Source organism: Phalangium opilio, unplaced genomic scaffold, assembly GCF_054372755.1.
Source record: "Phalangium opilio isolate 3A_F unplaced genomic scaffold, DU_Popi_V2 ptg000088l_1, whole genome shotgun sequence".
NCBI lineage: Eukaryota > Metazoa > Arthropoda > Arachnida > Opiliones > Phalangiidae > Phalangium > Phalangium opilio.
In genome coordinates, this window is record NW_028324193.1 from 699,505 (window position 1) to 717,224 (window position 17,720).

Sequence of the window (17,720 nt, forward strand, 5' to 3'; positions counted from 1 at the left end):
TAACCTACATCCTTAAGTCTATTCTTGAAATGCGGTACAAAAGCACTCGCTCCGATACCGGGAATCGAACCCGGGACTTCTGGGTGAGAGCCAGATATCCTAGCCACTAGACCATATCGGACTTGCATAACCAATTCTTAATTCTGTTCATAAACCTATATCCTTAAGTTTATTCTTGAAATGCGGTACAAAAGCACTCGCTCCAATACCGGGAATCGAACCCGGGCCTTCTGGGTGAAAGCCAGATATCCTAGCCACTAGACCATATCTGACTGGTTGGAACATCCCTAGATATTATTCCTATAAATGTGTCTTTAAGTTCATTCTTCAAAAGCGGTACAAAAGCACTCGGTCCGATACTGGGAATCGAACCCGGGTATTATGGGTGAGAGCCAGATATCCTAGCCACTAGACCATATCGGACTTGCTAAGTCTTAATTCTATTCATAAACCTATATCCTTGAGTCTATTCTTCAAAAGCGGTACAAATCACTCGCTACGATACCGGGAATTGAACCCGTGCTTTTGGGTGAGAGCAGGGTATCCAAGCCACTAGACCATATCGTACTTGCTCAACCAAGTCTTAATTCTATTCTTGAAAAGCTGTACAAAAGCACTCACCCCGATACCGGGTATCGAACCCGGGCCTTCTGGGTGAAAGCCAGATATCCTTAGCACTATACCATATCGGACTTGCTTAACCAACTCTTAATTCAATTCATAAACCTATATCCTTAAGTTTATTCTTGAAATGCGGTACAAAAGCACTCGCTCCGATACCGGGAATCGAACCCGGGCCTTCTGGGTGAGAGCCAGATATCCTAGCCACTAGACCATATCGGACTTGCTTAATCAACTCTTAATTCTATTCATAACCTACATCCTTAAGTCTATTCTTGAAATGCGGTACAAAAGCACTCGCTCCGATACCGGGAATCGAACCCGGGCCTTCTGGGTGAAAACCAGATATCCTAGCCACTAGACCATATCGGACTGGCTTAACCAACTCTTAATTCTGTTCATAAACCTATATCCTTAAGTTTATTCTTGAAATGCGGTACAAAAGCACTCGCTCCGACACCGGGAATCGAACCCGGGCCTTCTGGGTGAAAGCCAGATATCCTAGCCACTAGACCATATCGGACTGGTTGTAACAACCCTAAATATTATTCCTATAAATGTGTCTTTAAATTCATTCTTCAAAAGCGGTACAAAAGCACTCGCTCCAATACCGGGAATCGAACCCGGGCCTTCTGGGTGAGGGCCAGATATCCTAGCCACTAGACCATATCGGACTTGCTAAGTCTTAATTCTATTCATAAACCTATATCCTTGAGTCTATTCTTCAAAAGCGGTACAAATCACTCGCTACGATACCGGGAATTGAACCCGTGCTTTTGGGTGAGAGCAGGGTATCCAAGCCACTAGACCATATCGTACTTGCTCAACCAAGTCTTAATTCTATTCTTGAAAAGCTGTACAAAAGCACTCACCCCGATACCGGGTATCGAACCCGGGCCTTCTGGGTGAAAGCCAGATATCCTAGCCACTAGACCTTATCGGACTGGTTGGATCAACCCTAAATATTATTCCTATAAATGTGTCTTTAAGTTTATTCTTTAAAACTTGTGCAAACGCACTGTCTCCGATACCGGGAATCAAACCCGTGCTTTTGGGTGAGAGCAAGTTATCCTAGCCACTAGACCATATCGGAATGGTTGAGCAAACCCAAAAAATTATTCCTATAAATGTGTCTTTAAGTTTATTCTTCAAAAGCAGTACAAAGCACTCGCTCCGATACCGGGAATCGAACCCGGGCCTTCTGGGTGAGAGCCAGATATCCTAGCCACTAGACCATATCGGACTTGCTTAACCAACTCTTAATTCTGTTCATAAACCTATATCCTTAAGTTTATTCTTGAAATGCGGTACAAAAGCACTCGCTCCGACACCGGGAATCGAACCCGGGCCTTCTGGGTGAAAGCCAGATATCCTAGCCACTAGACCATATCGGACTGGTTGGAACAACCCTAAATATTATTCCTATAAATGTGTCTTAAAATTCATTCTTCAAAAGCGGTACAAAAGCACTCGCTCCGATACCGGGAATCGAACCCGGGCCTTCTGGGTGAAAGCCAGATATTCCAGCCACTAGACCATATCGGACTTGCTAAGTCTTAATTCTATTCATAAACCTATATCCTTGAGTCTATTCTTCAAAAGCGGTACAAATCACTCGCTACGATACCGGGAATCGAACCCGTGCTTTTGGGTGAGAGCAGGGTATCCTAGCCACTAGACCATATCGTACTTGCTCAACCAAGTCTTAATTCTATTCTTGAAAAGCTGTACAAAAGCACTCACCCCGATACCAGGTATAAAACCCGGGCCTTCTGGGTGAAAGCCAGATATCCTAGCCACTAGACCGTATCGGACTGGTTGGAACAACCCTAAATATTATTCCTATAAATGTGTCTTTAAGTTTATTCTTTAAAACTTGTGCAAACGCACTGTCTCCGAGATACCGGGAATCAAACTCGTGCTTTTGGGTGAGAGCAAGTTATCCTAGCCACTAGACCATATCGGACTGGTTGAGCAAACCCTAAATATTATTCCTATAAATGTGTCTTCAAGTTTATTCTTCAAAAGCGGTACAAATCACTCGCTACGATACCGGGAATCGAACCCGTGCTTTTGGGTGAGAGCAGGGTATCCAAGCCACTAGACCATATCGTACTTGCTCAACCAAGTCTTAATTCTATTCTTGAAAAGCTGTACAAAAGCACTCACCCCGATACCGGGTATCGAACCCGGGCCTTCTGGGTGAAAGCCAGATATCCTAGCCACTAGACCATATCGGACTGGTTGGAACAACCCTAAATATTATTCCTATAAATGTGTCTTTAAGTTTATTCTTTAAAACTTGTGCAAACGCACTGTCTCCGATACCGGAAATCAAACCCGTGCTTTTGGGTGAGAGCAAGTTATCCTAGCCACTAGACCATATCGGAATGGTTGAGCAAACCCAAAATATTATTCCTATAAATGTGTGTTTAAGTTTATTCTTCAAAAGCGGTACAAAGCACTCGCTCCGATACCGGGAATCGAACCCGGGCCTTCTGGGCAAGAGCCAGATATCCTAGCCACTAGACCATATCGGACTTGCTTAACCAACTCTTAATTCTATTCATAACCTACATCCTTAAGTCTATTCTTGAAATGCGGTACAAAAGCACTCGCTCCGATACCGGGAATCGAACCCGGGCCTTCTGGGTGAGAGCCAGATATCCTAGCCACTAGACCATATCGGACTTGCTTAACCAACTCTTAATTCTGTTTATAAACCTATATCCTTAAGTTTATTCTTGAAATGCGGTACAAAAGCACTCGCTCCGATACCGGGAATCGAACCCGGGCCTTCTGGGTGAAAGCCAGATATCCTAGCCACTAGACCATATCGGACTGGTTGGAACAACCCTAAATATTATTCCTATAAATGTGTCTTAAAATTCATTCTTCAAAAGCGGTACAAAAGCACTCGCTCCGATACCGGGAATCGAACCCGGGCCTTCTGGGTGAAAGCCAGATATCCCAGCGACTAGACCATATCGGACTTGCTAAGTCTTAATTCTATTCATAAACCTATATCCTTGAGTCTATTCTTCAAAAGCGGTACAAATCACTCGCTACGATACCGGGAATCGAACCCGTGCTTTTGGGTGAGAGCAGGGTATCCTAGCCACTAGACCATATCGTACTTGCTCAACCAAGTCTTAATTCTATTCTTGAATAGCTGTACAAAAGCACTCACCCCGATACCAGGTATAGAACCCGGGCCTTCTGGGTGAAAGCCAGATATCCTAGCCACTAAACCGTATCGGACTGGTTGGAACAACCCTAAATATTATTCCTATAAATGTGTCTTTAAGTTTATTCTTTAAAACTTGTGCAAACGCACTGTCTCCGATACCGGGAATCAAACTCGTGCTTTTGGGTGAGAGCAAGTTATCCTAGCCACTAGACCATATCGGACTGGTTGAGCAAACCCTAAATATTATTCCTATAAATGTGTCTTTAAGTTTATTCTTCAAAAGCGGTACAAAGCACTCGCTCCGATACCGGGAATCGAACCCGGGCCTTCTGGGTGAGAGCCAGATATCCTAGCCACTAGACCATATCGGACTTGCTTAACCAACTCTTAATTCTATTCATAACCTACATCCTTAAGTCTATTCTTTAAATGCGGCACAAAAGCACTCGCTCCGATACCGGGAATCGAACCCGGGCCTTCTGGGTTAGAGCCAGATATCCTAGCCACTAGACCATATCGGACTTGCTTAACCAACTCTTAATTCTGTTCATAAACCTATATCCTTAAGTTTATTCTCGAAATGCGGTACAAAAGCACTCGCTCCGACACCGGGAACCGAACCCGGGCCTTCTGGGTGAAAGCCAGATATCCTAGCCACTAGACCATATCGGACTGGTTGGAACAACCCTAAATATTATTCCTATAAATGTGTCTTTAAATTCATTCTTCAAAAGCGGTACATAAGCACTCGCTCCGATACCGGAAGTCGAACCCGGGCCTTCTGGGTGAGAGCCAGATATCCTAGCCACTAGACCATATCGCACTTGCTAAGTCTTAATTCTATTCATAAACCTATATCCTTGAGTCTATTCTTCAAAAGCGGTACAAATCACTCGCTACGATACCGGGAATCGAACCCGTGCTTTTGCGTGAGAGCAGGGTATCCTAGCCACTAGACCATATCGTACTTGCTCAACCAAGTCTTAATTCTATTCTTGAAAAGCTGTACAAAAGCACTCACCCCGATACCGGGTATCGAACCCGGGCCTTCTGGGTGAAAGCCAGATATCCTAGCCACTAGACCATATCGGACTGGTTGGAACAACCTTAAATATTATTCATATAAATGTGTCTTTAAATTCATTCTTCAAAAGCGGTACAAAAGCACTCGCTAATATACCGGGAATCGAACCCGGGCCATCTGGGTGAGAGCCAGATATCCTAGCCACTAGACCATATCGGACTTGCTTAACCAACTCTTAATTCTGTTTATAAACCTATATCCTTAAGTTTATTCTTGAAATGCGGTACAAAAGCACTCGCTCCGATACCGGGAATCGAACCCGGGCCTTCTGGGTGAAAGCCAGATATCCTAGCCACTAGACCATATCGGACTGGTTGGAACAACCCTAAATATTATTCCTATAAATGTGTCTTAAAATTCATTCTTCAAAAGCGGTACAAAAGCACTCGCTCCGATACCGGGAATCGAACCCGGGCCTTCTGGGTGAAAGCCAGATATCCCAGCGACTAGACCATATCGGACTTGCTAAGTCTTAATTCTATTCATAAACCTATATCCTTGAGTCTATTCTTCAAAAGCGGTACAAATCACTCGCTACGATACCGGGAATCGAACCCGTGCTTTTGGGTGAGAGCAGGGTATCCTAGCCACTAGACCATATCGTACTTGCTCAACCAAGTCTTAATTCTATTCTTGAATAGCTGTACAAAAGCACTCACCCCGATACCAGGTATAGAACCCGGGCCTTCTGGGTGAAAGCCAGATATCCTAGCCACTAAACCGTATCGGACTGGTTGGAACAACCCTAAATATTATTCCTATAAATGTGTCTTTAAGTTTATTCTTTAAAACTTGTGCAAACGCACTGTCTCCGATACCGGGAATCAAACTCGTGCTTTTGGGTGAGAGCAAGTTATCCTAGCCACTAGACCATATCGGACTGGTTGAGCAAACCCTAAATATTATTCCTATAAATGTGTCTTTAAGTTTATTCTTCAAAAGCGGTACAAAGCACTCGCTCCGATACCGGGAATCGAACCCGGGCCTTCTGGGTGAGAGCCAGATACCCTAGCCACTAGACCATATCGGACTTGCTTAACCAACTCTTAATTCTATTCATAACCTACATCCTTAAGTCTATTCTTTAAATGCGGCACAAAAGCACTCGCTCCGATACCGGGAATCGAACCCGGGCCTTCTGGGTTAGAGCCAGATATCCTAGCCACTAGACCATATCGGACTTGCTTAACCAACTCTTAATTCTGTTCATAAACCTATATCCTTAAGTTTATTCTCGAAATGCGGTACAAAAGCACTCGCTCCGATACCGGGAACCGAACCCGGGCCTTCTGGGTGAAAGCCAGATATCCTAGCCACTAGACCATATCGGACTGGTTGGAACAACCCTAAATATTATTCCTATAAATGTGTCTTTAAATTCATTCTTCAAAAGCGGTACATAAGCACTCGCTCCGATACCGGCAGTCGAACCCGGGCCTTCTGGGTGAGAGCCAGATATCCTAGCCACTAGACCATATCGCACTTGCTAAGTCTTAACTCTATTCATAAACCTATATCCTTGAGTCTATTCTTCAAAAGCGGTACAAATCACTCGCTACGATACCGGGAATCGAACCCGTGCTTTTGCGTGAGAGCAGGGTATCCTAGCCACTAGACCATATCGTACTTGCTCAACCAAGTCTTAATTCTATTCTTGAAAAGCTGTACAAAAGCACTCACCCCGATACCGGGTATCGAACCCGGGCCTTCTGGGTGAAAGCCAGATATCCTAGCCACTAGACCATATCGGACTGGTTGGAACAACCCTAAATATTATTCCTATAAATGTGTCTTTAAGTTTATTCTTTAAAACTTGTGCAAACGCACTGTCTCCGATACCGGGAATCAAACCCGTGCTTTTGGGTGAGAGCAAGTTATCCTAGCCACTAGACCATATCGGACTGGTTGAGCAAACCCTAAATATTATTCCTATAAATGTGTCTTTAAGTTTATTCTTCAAAAGCGGTACAAAGCACTCGCTCCGATACCGGGAATCGAACCCGGGCCTTCTGGGTGAGAGCCAGACATCCTAGCCACTAGACCATATCGGACTTGCTTAACCAACTCTTAATTCTATTCATAACCTACATCCTTAAGTCTATTCTTGAAATGCGGTACAAAAGCACTCGCTCCGATACCGGGAATGGAACCCGGGCCTTCTGGGTGAAAGCCAGATATCCTAGCCACTAGACCATATCGGACTGGTTGGAACAACCTTAAATATTATTCCTATAAATGTGTCTTTAAATTCATTCTTCAAAAGCGGTACAAAAGCACTCGCTCCGATACCGGGAATCGAACCCGGGCCATCTGGGTGAGAGCCAGATATCCTAGCCACTAGACCATATCGGACTTGCTAAGTCTTAATTCTATTCATAAACCTATATCCTAGAGTCTATTCTTCAAAAGCGGTACAAATCACTCGCTACGATACCGGGAATCGAACCCGTGCTTTTGGGTAAGAGCAGGGTATCCTAGCCACTAGACCATATCGTACTTGCTCAACCAAGTCTTAATTCTATTCTTGAAAAGCTGTACAAAAGCACTCACCCCGATACCAGGTATCGAACCCGGGCCTTCTGGGTGAAAGCCAGATATCCTAGCCACTAGACCGTATCGGACTGGTTAGAACAACCCTAAATATTATTCCTATAAATGTGTCTTTAAGTTTATTCTTTAAAACTTGTGCAAACGCATTGTCTCCGATACCGGGAATCAAACCCGTGCTTTTGGGTGAGAGCAAGTTATCCTAGCCACTAGACCATATCGGACTGGTTGAGTAATCCCTAAATATTATTCCTATAAATGTGTCTTTAAGTTTATTCTTCAAAAGCGGTACAAAGCACTCGCTCCGATACCGGGAATCGAACCCGGGCCTTCTGGGTGAGAGCCAGATATCCTAGCCACTAGACCATATCGGACTTGCTTAACCAACTCTTAATTCTATTCATAACCTACATCCTTAAGTCTATTCTTGAAATGCGGTACAAAAGCACTCGCTCCGATACCGGGAATCGAACCCGGGCCTTCTGAGTGAGAGCCAGATATCCTAGCCACTAGACCATATCGGACTTGCTTAACCAACTCTTAATTCTGTTCATAAACCTATATCCTTAAGTTTATTCTTGAAATGCGGTACAAAAGCACTCGCTCCGATCCGGGAATCGAACCCGGGCCTTCTGGGTGAAAGCCAGATATCCTAGCCACTAGACCATGTCGGACTAGTTGGAACAACCCTAAATATTATTCCTATAAATGTGTCTTTAAATTCATTCTTCAAAAGCGGTACATAAGCACTCGCTCCGATACCGGGAATCGAACCCGGGCCTTCTGGGTGAGAGCCAGATATCCTAGCCACTAGACCATATCGGACTTGCTAAGTCTTAATTCTATTCATAAACCTATATCCTTGAGTCTATTCTTCAAAAGCGGTACAAATCACTCGCTACGATACCGGGAATCGAACCCGTGCTTTTGGGTGAGAGCAGGGTATCCTAGCCACTAGACCATATCGTACTTGCTCAACCAAGTCTTAATTCAATTCTTGAAAAGCTGTACAAAAGCACTCACCCCGATACCAGGTATCGAACCCGGGCCTTCTGGGTGAAAGCCAGATATCCTAGCCACTAGACCACATCGGACTGGTTGGAACAACCCTAAATATTATTCCTATAAATGTGTCTTTAAGTTTATTCTTTAAAACTTGTGCAAACGCACTGTCTCCGATACCGGGAATCAAACCCGTGCTTTTGGGTAAGAGCAAGTTATCCTAGTCACTAGACCATATCGGACTGGTTGAGCAAACCCTAAATATTATTCCTATAAATGTGTCTTTAAGTTTATTCTTCAAAAGCGGTACAAAGCACTCGCTCCGATACCGGGAATCGAACCCGGGCCTTCTGGGTGAAAGCCAGATAATTTAGCCACTAGACCATATCGGACTGGTTGGAACAACCCTAAATATTATTCCTATAAATGTGTCTTTAAATTCATTCGTAAAAAGTGGTACAAAAGCACTCGCTCCGATACCGGGAATCGAACCCGGGCCTTCTGGGTGAAAGCCAGATATCCTAGCCACTAGACCATATCGGACTGGTTGGAACAACCCTAAATATTATTCCTATAAATGTGTCTTTAAATTCATTCTTAAAAAGTGGTACAAAAGGACTCGCCCCGATACCGGGAATCGAACACGGGCCTTCTGGGTGAAAGCCAGATATCCTAGCCACTAGTCCATATCGGACTTGCTTAACCAAGTCTTAATTCTATTCATAAACCTATATCCTTAAGTCTATTCTTGAAAAGAGGTAAAAAAGCACTCGCTCCGATACCGGGAATCGAACCCGGGTATTAAGGGTGAAAGCCGGGTATCCTAGCCACAAGACCATATCGGACTTGTTTATCCAAGTCTTAACTCTATTCATAAACCTATATCCTTAAGTCTATTCTTGAAAAGCGGTACGAAAGCACACGCTCCGATACCGGGAATCGTACTCTCGCCTTCTGGGTGAGAGCCAGATATCCTAGCCACTAGACCATATCGGACTGGGTGAACAAACCCTAAATATTATTCCTATAAATGTGTCTTTAAGTTTATTCTTCAAAAGCGGTACAAAGCACTCGCTCCGATACCGGGAATCGAACCCTGGCCTTCTGGGTGAAAGCCAGATATCCTAGCCTTTAGACCATGTCGGACTTGCTAAACCAATTCTTAATTCTATTCATAAACCTATGTCCTTAAGTCTATTTTTGAAATGCTTTACAAAAGCACTCGCCCCGATACCGGGAATCGAACCCAGGCCTTGTGGGTGAGAGCCAGATATCCTAGCCACTAGACCATATCGGACTGGTTGGAACAACCCTAGATATTATTCCTATAAATGTGTCTTTAAGTTCATTCTTCAAAAGCGGTACAAAAGCACTCGGTCCGTTTCCGGGAATCGGACACGGGCCTTCTGGGTGAAAGCCAGATATCCTAGCCACTAGTCCATATCGGACTTCCTTAACCAAGTCTTAATTCTATTCATAAACCTATATCCTTAAGTCTATTCTTGAAAAGAGGTACAAAAGCAATCGCTCCGATACCGGGAATCGAACCCGGGCCTTCTGGGTGAAAGTCAGGTATCCTAGCCACTAGACCATATCGTACTTGCTCAACCAAGTCTTAATTCTATTCTTGAAAAGCGGTACAAAAGCACTCGCCCCGATACCGGGAATCGAACCCGGGCCTTCTGGGTGAGAGCGAGATATCCTAGCCACTAGACCATATCGGACTGGTTGAACAAACCCTAAATATTATTCCTATAAATATGTCTTTAAGTTTATTCTTCAAAAGCGGTACAAAGCACTCGCTCCGATACTGAGAATCGAACCCGCGCCTTCTGGATGAAAGCCAGATATCCTAGCCACTAGACCATATCAGACTGATTGGAACAATCCTAAATATTATTCCTATAAATGTGTCTTTAAATTCATTCTTCAAAAGCGGTACAAAAGCACGCGCTCCGATACCGGGAATCGAACCCTGGCCTTCTGGGTGAAAGCCAGATATCCTAGCCTTTAGACCATGTCGGACTTGCTTAACCAATTCTTAATTCTATTCATAAACCTATGTCCTTAAGTCTATTCTTGAAAAGCGGTACAAAAGCACTCGCTCCGATACCGGGAATCGTACTCTCGCTTTCTGGGTGAGAGCCAGATATCCTAGCCACTAGACCATTTCGGACTAGTTGAACAACCCTAAATATTATTCCTATAAATGTGTCTTTAAATTTATTCATCAAAAGCGGTACAAAGCACTCGGTCCAATACCGGGAATCGAACCCGGGCCTTCTGGATGAAAGCCAGATATCCTAGCCACTAGACCATATCGGACTGGTTGGAACAACCCTAAATATTATTCCTATAAATGTGTCTTTAAATTCATTCTTCAAAAGCGGTACAAAAGCACTCGCTCCGATACCGGGAATCGAACCCGGGCCTTCTGGGTGAAAGTCAGATATCCTAGTCACTAGCCCATATCGGACTGGTTGGAACAACCCTAAATATTATTCCTAAAAATGTGTCTTTAAATTCATTATTCAAAAGCGGTACAAAAGCACTCGGTCGTGTTCCGGGAATCGGACACGGGCCTTCTGGGTGAAAGCCAGATATCCTAGCCACTAGTCCATAACGAACTTGCTTAACCAATTCTTAATTCTATTCATAAACCTATGTCCTTAAGTCTATTTTTGAAATGCTTTACAAAACACTCTCTCCGATACCGGGAGGTCGAACCCTGGCCTTCTGGGTGAAAGCCAGATATCCTAGTCACTAGCCCATATCGGACTGGTTGGAACAACCCTAAATATTATTCCTATAAATGTGTCTTTAAATTCATTCTTCAAAAGCGGTACAAAAGCACTCGCTCCGATACCGGGAATCGGACACGGGCCTTCTGGGTGAAAGCCAGATATCCTAGCCACTAGTCCATATCGGACTTGCTTAACCAAGTCTTAATTCTATTCATAAACCTATATCCTTAAGTTTATTCTTGAAAAGCGGTACAAAAACACTCGCTCCGTTACCGGAAATCGAACCCGGGCCTTCTGGGTGAGAGCCAGATATCCTAGCCACTAGACCATATAGGACTTGCATAACCATCTACTAATTCTATTCATAACCTACAGTTTTAAGTCTATTCTTGAAATGCGGTACAAAAGCACTCTCTCCGATACCGGGAGTCGAACCCTGGCCTTCTGGGTGAAAGCCAGATATCCTAGTCACTAGCCCATATCGGACTGGTTGGAACAACCCTAAATATTATTCCTATAAATGTGTCTTTAAATTCATTCTTCAAAAGCGGTACAAAAGCACTCGCTCCGATACCGGGAATCGGACACGGGCCTTCTGGGTGAAAGCCAGATATCCTAGCCACTAGTCCATATCGGACTTGCTTAACCAAGTCTTAATTCTATTCATAAACCTATATCCTTAAGTCTATTCTTGAAAAGCGGTACAAAAGCACTCGCTCCGATACCGAGAATCGAACCCTGGCCTTCTGGGTGAGAGCCAGATATACTAGCCACTAGACCATATCGGACTTGCTCAACCAAGTCTTAATTCTATTCATAAAGCTATATCCTTAAGTCTATTCTTGAAAAGCGGTACAAAAGCACTCGCTCCGATACCGGGAATCGAACCCGGGTATTATGGGTGAAAGCCAGGTATCCTAGCCACTAGACCATATCGTACTTGCTCAACCAAGTCTTAATTCTATTCTTGAAAAGCGGTACAAAAGCACTCGCCCCGATACTGGGAATCGAACCCGGGTCTTCTGGGTGAGAGCGAGATATCCTAGCCACTAGACCATATCGGACTGGATGTAACAACCCTAGATATTATTCCTATAAATGTGTCTTTAAGTTCATTTTTCAAAAGCGGTACAAAAGCACTCGGTCCGATTCCGGGAATCGGACACGGGCCTTCTGGGTGAAAGCCAGAAATCCTAGCCACTAGTCCATATCGGACTTGCTTAACCAAGTCTTAATTCTATTCATAAACCTGTATCCTTAAGTCTATTCTTGAAAAGCGGTACAAAAGCACTCGCTCCGATACCGGGAATCGTACTCTCGCTTTCTGGGTGAGAGCCAGATATCCTAGCCAGTAGACCATTTCGGACTAGTTGAACAAACCCTAAATATTATTCCTATAAATGTGTCTTTAAGTTTATTCATCAAAAGCGGTACAAAGCACTCGGTCCAATACCGGGAATCGAACCCGGGCCTTCTGGATGAAAGCCAGATATCCTAGCCACTAGACCATATCGGACTGGTTGGAACAACCCTAAATATTATTCCTATAAATGTGTCTTTAAATTCATTCTTCAAAAGCGGTACAAAAGCACTCGCTCCGATACCGGGAATCGAACCCGGGCCTTCTGGATGAAAGCCAGATATCCTAGCCACTAGACCATATCGGACTGGTTGGAACAACCCTAAATATTATTCCTAAAAATGTGTCTTTAAATTCATTCTTCAAAAGCGGTACAAAAGCACTCGGTCGTATTCCGGGAATCGGACACGGGCCTTCTGGGTGAAAGACAGATATCCTAGCCACTAGACCATATCGGACTTGCTTAACCAAGTCTTAATTCTATTCTTAAACCTATGTCCTTAAGTCTATTTTTGAAATGCTTTACAAAACACTCTCTCCGATACCGAGAATCGGACACGGGCCTTCTGGGTGAAAGCCAGATATCCTAGCCACAAGACCATTTCGGACTTGCTCAACCAAGTCTTAATTCTATTCATAAACCTATATCCTTAAGTCTATTCTTGAAAAGCGGTACAAAAGCACACGCTCCGATTCCGGGAATCGAACCCGGGTATTATGGGTGAAAGCCAGGTATCCTAGCCACAAGACCATATCGGACTTGCTTATCCAAGTCTTAATTCTATTCATAAACCTATATCCTTAAGTCTATTCTTGAAAAGCGGTACAAAAGCACACGCTCCGATACCGGGAATCGTACTCTCGCCTTCTGGGTGAGAGCCAGATATCCTAGCCACTGGACCATATCGGACTGGTTGAACAAACCCTAAATATTATTCCTATAAATGTGTCTTTAAGTTTATTCTTCAAAAGCGGTACAAAGCACTCGCTCCGATACCGGGAATCGAACCCGGGCCTTCTGGATGAAAGCCAGATATCCTAGCCACTAGACCATATCGGACTGGTTGGAACAACCCTAAATATTATTCCTATAAATGTGTCTTTAAATTCATTCTTCAAAAGCGGTACAAAAGCACTCGCTCCGATACCGGGAATCGAACCCGGGCCTTCTGGATGAAAGCCAGATATCCTAGCCACTAGACCATATCGGACTGGTTGGAACAACCCTAAATATTATTCCTAAAAATGTGTCTTTAAATTCATTCTTCAAAAGCGGTACAAAAGCACTCGGTCGTATTCCGGGAATCGGACACGGGCCTTCTGGGTGAAAGACAGATATCCTAGCCACTAGACCATATCGGACTTGCTTAACCAAGTCTTAATTCTATTCTTAAACCTATGTCCTTAAGTCTATTTTTGAAATGCTTTACAAAACACTCTCTCCGATACCGAGAATCGGACACGGGCCTTCTGGGTGAAAGCCAGATATCCTAGCCACAAGACCATTTCGGACTTGCTCAACCAAGTCTTAATTCTATTCATAAACCTATATCCTTAAGTCTATTCTTGAAAAGCGGTACAAAAGCACACGCTCCGATTCCGGGAATCGAACCCGGGTATTATGGGTGAAAGCCAGGTATCCTAGCCACAAGACCATATCGGACTTGCTTATCCAAGTCTTAATTCTATTCATAAACCTATATCCTTAAGTCTATTCTTGAAAAGCGGTACAAAAGCACACGCTCCGATACCGGGAATCGTACTCTCGCCTTCTGGGTGAGAGCCAGATATCCTAGCCACTGGACCATATCGGACTGGTTGAACAAACCCTAAATATTATTCCTATAAATGTGTCTTTAAGTTTATTCTTCAAAAGCGGTACAAAGCACTCGCTCCGATACCGGGAATCGAACCCGGGCCTTCTGGATGAAAGCCAGATATCCTAGCCACTAGACCATATCGGACTGGTTGGAACAACCCTAAATATTATTCCTAAAAATGTGTCTTTAAATTCATTATTCAAAAGCGGTACAAAAGCACTCGGTCGTATTCCGGGAATCGGACACGGGCCTTCTGGGTGAAAGCCAGATATCCTAGCCACTAGTCCATAACGGACTTGCTTAACCAATTCTTAATTCTATTCATAAACCTATGTCCTTAAGTCTTTTTTTGAAATGCTTTACAAAACACTATCTCCGATACCGGGAGTCGAACCCTGGCCTTCTGGGTGCAAGCCAGATATCCTAGTCACTAGCCCATATCGGACTGGTTGGAACAACCCTAAATATTATTCCTATAAATGTGTCTTTAAATTCATTCTTCAAAAGCGGTACAAAAGCACTCGCTCCGATACCGGGAATCGGACACGGGCCTTCTGGGTGAAAGCCAGATATCCTAGCCACTAGTCCATATCGGACTTGCTTAACCAAGTCTTAATTCTATTCATAAACCTATATCCTTAAGTTTATTCTTGAAATGCGGTACAAAAGCACTCGCTCCGTTACCGGGAATCGAACCCGGGCCTTCTGGGTGAGAGCCAGATATCCTAGCCACTAGACCATATCGGACTTGCATAACCATCTATTAATTCTATTCTTAACCTACAGTTTTAAGTCTATTCTTGAAATGCGGTACAAAAGCACTCTCTCCGATACCGGGAGTCGAACCCTGGCCTTCTGGGTGAAAGCCAGATATCCTAGTCACTAGCCCATATCGGACTGGTTGGAACAACCCTAAATATTATTCCTATAAATGTGTCTTTAAATTCATTCTTCAAAAGCGGTACAAAAGCACTCGCTCCGATACCGGGAATCGGACACGGGCCTTCTGGGTGAAAGCCAGATATCCTAGTCACTAGTCCATATCGGACTTGCTTAACCAAGTCTTAATTCTATTCATAAACCTATATCCTTAAGTTTATTCTTGAAATGCGGTACAAAAGCACTCGCTCCGTTACCGGGAATCGAACCCGGGCCTTCTGGGTGAGAGCCAGATATCCTAGCCACTAGACCATATCGGACTTGCATAACCATCTATTAATTCTATTCATAACCTACAGTTTTAAGTCTATTCTTGAAAAGCGGTACAAAAGCACTCGCTCCGATACCGAGAATCGAACCCTGGCCTTCTGGGTGAGAGCCAGATATACTAGCCACTAGACCATATCGGACTTGCTCAACCAAGTCTTAATTCTATTCATAAAGCTATATCCTTAAGTCTATTCTTGAAAAGCGGTACAAAAGCACTCGCTCCGATACCGGGAATCGAACCCGGGTATTATGGGTGAAAGCCAGGTATCCTAGCCACTAGACCATATCGTACTTGCTCAACCAAGTCTTAATTCTATTCTTGAAAAGCGGTACAAAAGCACTCGCCCCGATACTGGGAATCGAACCCGGGCCTTCTGGGTGAGAGCGAGATATCCTAGCCACTAGACCATATCGGACTGGATGTAACAACCCTAGATATTATTCCTATAAATGTGTCTTTAAGTTCATTTTTCAAAAGCGGTACAAAAGCACTCGGTCCGATTCCGGGAATCGGACACGGGCCTTCTGGGTGAAAGCCAGAAATCCTAGCCACTAGTCCATATCGGACTTGCTTAACCAAGTCTTAATTCTATTCATAAACCTGTATCCTTAAGTCTATTCTTGAAAAGCGGTACAAAAGCACTCGCTCCGATACCGGGAATCGTACTCTCGCTTTCTGGGTGAGAGCCAGATATCCTAGCCAGTAGACCATTTCGGACTAGTTGAACAAACCCTAAATATTATTCCTATAAATGTGTCTTTAAGTTTATTCATCAAAAGCGGTACAAAGCACTCGGTCCAATACCGGGAATCGAACCCGGGCCTTCTGGATGAAAGCCAGATATCCTAGCCACTAGACCATATCGGACTGGTTGGAACAACCCTAAATATTATTCCTATAAATGTGTCTTTAAATTCATTCTTCAAAAGCGGTACAAAAGCACTCGCTCCGATACCGGGAATCGAACCCGGGCCTTCTGGATGAAAGCCAGATATCCTAGCCACTAGACCATATCGGACTGGTTGGAACAACCCTAAATATTATTCCTAAAAATGTGTCTTTAAATTCATTCTTCAAAAGCGGTACAAAAGCACTCGGTCGTATTCCGGGAATCGGACACGGGCCTTCTGGGTGAAAGACAGATATCCTAGCCACTAGACCATATCGGACTTGCTTAACCAAGTCTTAATTCTATTCTTAAACCTATGTCCTTAAGTCTATTTTTGAAATGCTTTACAAAACACTCTCTCCGATACCGAGAATCGGACACGGGCCTTCTGGGTGAAAGCCAGATATCCTAGCCACAAGACCATTTCGGACTTGCTCAACCAAGTCTTAATTCTATTCATAAACCTATATCCTTAAGTCTATTCTTGAAAAGCGGTACAAAAGCACACGCTCCGATTCCGGGAATCGAACCCGGGTATTATGGGTGAAAGCCAGGTATCCTAGCCACAAGACCATATCGGACTTGCTTATCCAAGTCTTAATTCTATTCATAAACCTATATCCTTAAGTCTATTCTTGAAAAGCGGTACAAAAGCACACGCTCCGATACCGGGAATCGTACTCTCGCCTTCTGGGTGAGAGCCAGATATCCTAGCCACTGGACCATATCGGACTGGTTGAACAAACCCTAAATATTATTCCTATAAATGTGTCTTTAAGTTTATTCTTCAAAAGCGGTACAAAGCACTCGCTCCGATACCGGGAATCGAACCCGGGCCTTCTGGATGAAAGCCAGATATCCTAGCCACTAGACCATATCGGACTGGTTGGAACAACCCTAAATATTATTCCTAAAAATGTGTCTTTAAATTCATTATTCAAAAGCGGTACAAAAGCACTCGGTCGTATTCCGGGAATCGGACACGGGCCTTCTGGGTGAAAGCCAGATATCCTAGCCACTAGTCCATAACGGACTTGCTTAACCAATTCTTAATTCTATTCATAAACCTATGTCCTTAAGTCTTTTTTTGAAATGCTTTACAAAACACTATCTCCGATACCGGGAGTCGAACCCTGGCCTTCTGGGTGCAAGCCAGATATCCTAGTCACTAGCCCATATCGGACTGGTTGGAACAACCCTAAATATTATTCCTATAAATGTGTCTTTAAATTCATTCTTCAAAAGCGGTACAA

General features: G+C 43.8%; 33 non-coding genes across 33 annotated transcripts; all 33 read right to left on the reverse strand.

Annotated features, from left to right (window-relative positions):
• Positions 1-49: 49 nt before the first annotated feature.
• On the reverse strand, positions 50-121 carry TRNAE-CUC (transfer RNA glutamic acid (anticodon CUC)). Its single transcript has one exon. It is a non-coding gene; the product is annotated as a tRNA-Glu (tRNA).
• Positions 122-771: 650 nt separating this feature from the next.
• On the reverse strand, positions 772-843 carry TRNAE-CUC (transfer RNA glutamic acid (anticodon CUC)). The gene has a single exon. It is a non-coding gene; the product is annotated as a tRNA-Glu (tRNA).
• A 78-nt stretch (positions 844-921) lies between these two features.
• Positions 922-993, reverse strand: TRNAE-UUC (transfer RNA glutamic acid (anticodon UUC)). Its single transcript has one exon. It is a non-coding gene; the product is annotated as a tRNA-Glu (tRNA).
• Positions 994-1,072: 79 nt separating this feature from the next.
• On the reverse strand, positions 1,073-1,144 carry TRNAE-UUC (transfer RNA glutamic acid (anticodon UUC)). The gene has a single exon. It is a non-coding gene; the product is annotated as a tRNA-Glu (tRNA).
• A 79-nt stretch (positions 1,145-1,223) lies between these two features.
• TRNAE-CUC (transfer RNA glutamic acid (anticodon CUC)) lies at positions 1,224-1,295 on the reverse strand. Its single transcript has one exon. It is a non-coding gene; the product is annotated as a tRNA-Glu (tRNA).
• A 497-nt stretch (positions 1,296-1,792) lies between these two features.
• On the reverse strand, positions 1,793-1,864 carry TRNAE-CUC (transfer RNA glutamic acid (anticodon CUC)). Its single transcript has one exon. It is a non-coding gene; the product is annotated as a tRNA-Glu (tRNA).
• A 79-nt stretch (positions 1,865-1,943) lies between these two features.
• TRNAE-UUC (transfer RNA glutamic acid (anticodon UUC)) lies at positions 1,944-2,015 on the reverse strand. Its single transcript has one exon. It is a non-coding gene; the product is annotated as a tRNA-Glu (tRNA).
• A 1,074-nt stretch (positions 2,016-3,089) lies between these two features.
• TRNAK-CUU (transfer RNA lysine (anticodon CUU)) lies at positions 3,090-3,161 on the reverse strand. Its single transcript has one exon. It is a non-coding gene; the product is annotated as a tRNA-Lys (tRNA).
• Positions 3,162-3,239: 78 nt separating this feature from the next.
• Positions 3,240-3,311, reverse strand: TRNAE-CUC (transfer RNA glutamic acid (anticodon CUC)). The gene has a single exon. It is a non-coding gene; the product is annotated as a tRNA-Glu (tRNA).
• Positions 3,312-3,390: 79 nt separating this feature from the next.
• On the reverse strand, positions 3,391-3,462 carry TRNAE-UUC (transfer RNA glutamic acid (anticodon UUC)). Its single transcript has one exon. It is a non-coding gene; the product is annotated as a tRNA-Glu (tRNA).
• Positions 3,463-4,110: 648 nt separating this feature from the next.
• TRNAE-CUC (transfer RNA glutamic acid (anticodon CUC)) lies at positions 4,111-4,182 on the reverse strand. Its single transcript has one exon. It is a non-coding gene; the product is annotated as a tRNA-Glu (tRNA).
• Positions 4,183-4,411: 229 nt separating this feature from the next.
• TRNAE-UUC (transfer RNA glutamic acid (anticodon UUC)) lies at positions 4,412-4,483 on the reverse strand. The gene has a single exon. It is a non-coding gene; the product is annotated as a tRNA-Glu (tRNA).
• A 650-nt stretch (positions 4,484-5,133) lies between these two features.
• On the reverse strand, positions 5,134-5,205 carry TRNAE-UUC (transfer RNA glutamic acid (anticodon UUC)). The gene has a single exon. It is a non-coding gene; the product is annotated as a tRNA-Glu (tRNA).
• Positions 5,206-5,853: 648 nt separating this feature from the next.
• TRNAE-CUC (transfer RNA glutamic acid (anticodon CUC)) lies at positions 5,854-5,925 on the reverse strand. The gene has a single exon. It is a non-coding gene; the product is annotated as a tRNA-Glu (tRNA).
• A 229-nt stretch (positions 5,926-6,154) lies between these two features.
• On the reverse strand, positions 6,155-6,226 carry TRNAE-UUC (transfer RNA glutamic acid (anticodon UUC)). Its single transcript has one exon. It is a non-coding gene; the product is annotated as a tRNA-Glu (tRNA).
• Positions 6,227-6,874: 648 nt separating this feature from the next.
• Positions 6,875-6,946, reverse strand: TRNAE-CUC (transfer RNA glutamic acid (anticodon CUC)). Its single transcript has one exon. It is a non-coding gene; the product is annotated as a tRNA-Glu (tRNA).
• A 78-nt stretch (positions 6,947-7,024) lies between these two features.
• Positions 7,025-7,096, reverse strand: TRNAE-UUC (transfer RNA glutamic acid (anticodon UUC)). Its single transcript has one exon. It is a non-coding gene; the product is annotated as a tRNA-Glu (tRNA).
• Positions 7,097-7,175: 79 nt separating this feature from the next.
• On the reverse strand, positions 7,176-7,247 carry TRNAE-CUC (transfer RNA glutamic acid (anticodon CUC)). Its single transcript has one exon. It is a non-coding gene; the product is annotated as a tRNA-Glu (tRNA).
• A 497-nt stretch (positions 7,248-7,744) lies between these two features.
• On the reverse strand, positions 7,745-7,816 carry TRNAE-CUC (transfer RNA glutamic acid (anticodon CUC)). The gene has a single exon. It is a non-coding gene; the product is annotated as a tRNA-Glu (tRNA).
• A 78-nt stretch (positions 7,817-7,894) lies between these two features.
• On the reverse strand, positions 7,895-7,966 carry TRNAE-CUC (transfer RNA glutamic acid (anticodon CUC)). The gene has a single exon. It is a non-coding gene; the product is annotated as a tRNA-Glu (tRNA).
• A 229-nt stretch (positions 7,967-8,195) lies between these two features.
• On the reverse strand, positions 8,196-8,267 carry TRNAE-CUC (transfer RNA glutamic acid (anticodon CUC)). The gene has a single exon. It is a non-coding gene; the product is annotated as a tRNA-Glu (tRNA).
• A 648-nt stretch (positions 8,268-8,915) lies between these two features.
• On the reverse strand, positions 8,916-8,987 carry TRNAE-UUC (transfer RNA glutamic acid (anticodon UUC)). Its single transcript has one exon. It is a non-coding gene; the product is annotated as a tRNA-Glu (tRNA).
• A 1,710-nt stretch (positions 8,988-10,697) lies between these two features.
• Positions 10,698-10,769, reverse strand: TRNAE-UUC (transfer RNA glutamic acid (anticodon UUC)). Its single transcript has one exon. It is a non-coding gene; the product is annotated as a tRNA-Glu (tRNA).
• Positions 10,770-12,632: 1,863 nt separating this feature from the next.
• TRNAE-UUC (transfer RNA glutamic acid (anticodon UUC)) lies at positions 12,633-12,704 on the reverse strand. The gene has a single exon. It is a non-coding gene; the product is annotated as a tRNA-Glu (tRNA).
• Positions 12,705-12,783: 79 nt separating this feature from the next.
• On the reverse strand, positions 12,784-12,855 carry TRNAE-UUC (transfer RNA glutamic acid (anticodon UUC)). The gene has a single exon. It is a non-coding gene; the product is annotated as a tRNA-Glu (tRNA).
• Positions 12,856-13,536: 681 nt separating this feature from the next.
• On the reverse strand, positions 13,537-13,608 carry TRNAE-UUC (transfer RNA glutamic acid (anticodon UUC)). Its single transcript has one exon. It is a non-coding gene; the product is annotated as a tRNA-Glu (tRNA).
• A 79-nt stretch (positions 13,609-13,687) lies between these two features.
• On the reverse strand, positions 13,688-13,759 carry TRNAE-UUC (transfer RNA glutamic acid (anticodon UUC)). Its single transcript has one exon. It is a non-coding gene; the product is annotated as a tRNA-Glu (tRNA).
• A 681-nt stretch (positions 13,760-14,440) lies between these two features.
• On the reverse strand, positions 14,441-14,512 carry TRNAE-UUC (transfer RNA glutamic acid (anticodon UUC)). The gene has a single exon. It is a non-coding gene; the product is annotated as a tRNA-Glu (tRNA).
• A 531-nt stretch (positions 14,513-15,043) lies between these two features.
• On the reverse strand, positions 15,044-15,115 carry TRNAE-CUC (transfer RNA glutamic acid (anticodon CUC)). Its single transcript has one exon. It is a non-coding gene; the product is annotated as a tRNA-Glu (tRNA).
• Positions 15,116-15,495: 380 nt separating this feature from the next.
• TRNAE-CUC (transfer RNA glutamic acid (anticodon CUC)) lies at positions 15,496-15,567 on the reverse strand. The gene has a single exon. It is a non-coding gene; the product is annotated as a tRNA-Glu (tRNA).
• Positions 15,568-16,373: 806 nt separating this feature from the next.
• On the reverse strand, positions 16,374-16,445 carry TRNAE-UUC (transfer RNA glutamic acid (anticodon UUC)). The gene has a single exon. It is a non-coding gene; the product is annotated as a tRNA-Glu (tRNA).
• Positions 16,446-16,524: 79 nt separating this feature from the next.
• Positions 16,525-16,596, reverse strand: TRNAE-UUC (transfer RNA glutamic acid (anticodon UUC)). Its single transcript has one exon. It is a non-coding gene; the product is annotated as a tRNA-Glu (tRNA).
• Positions 16,597-17,277: 681 nt separating this feature from the next.
• On the reverse strand, positions 17,278-17,349 carry TRNAE-UUC (transfer RNA glutamic acid (anticodon UUC)). Its single transcript has one exon. It is a non-coding gene; the product is annotated as a tRNA-Glu (tRNA).
• Between the last annotated feature and the right edge of the window lie 371 nt (positions 17,350-17,720).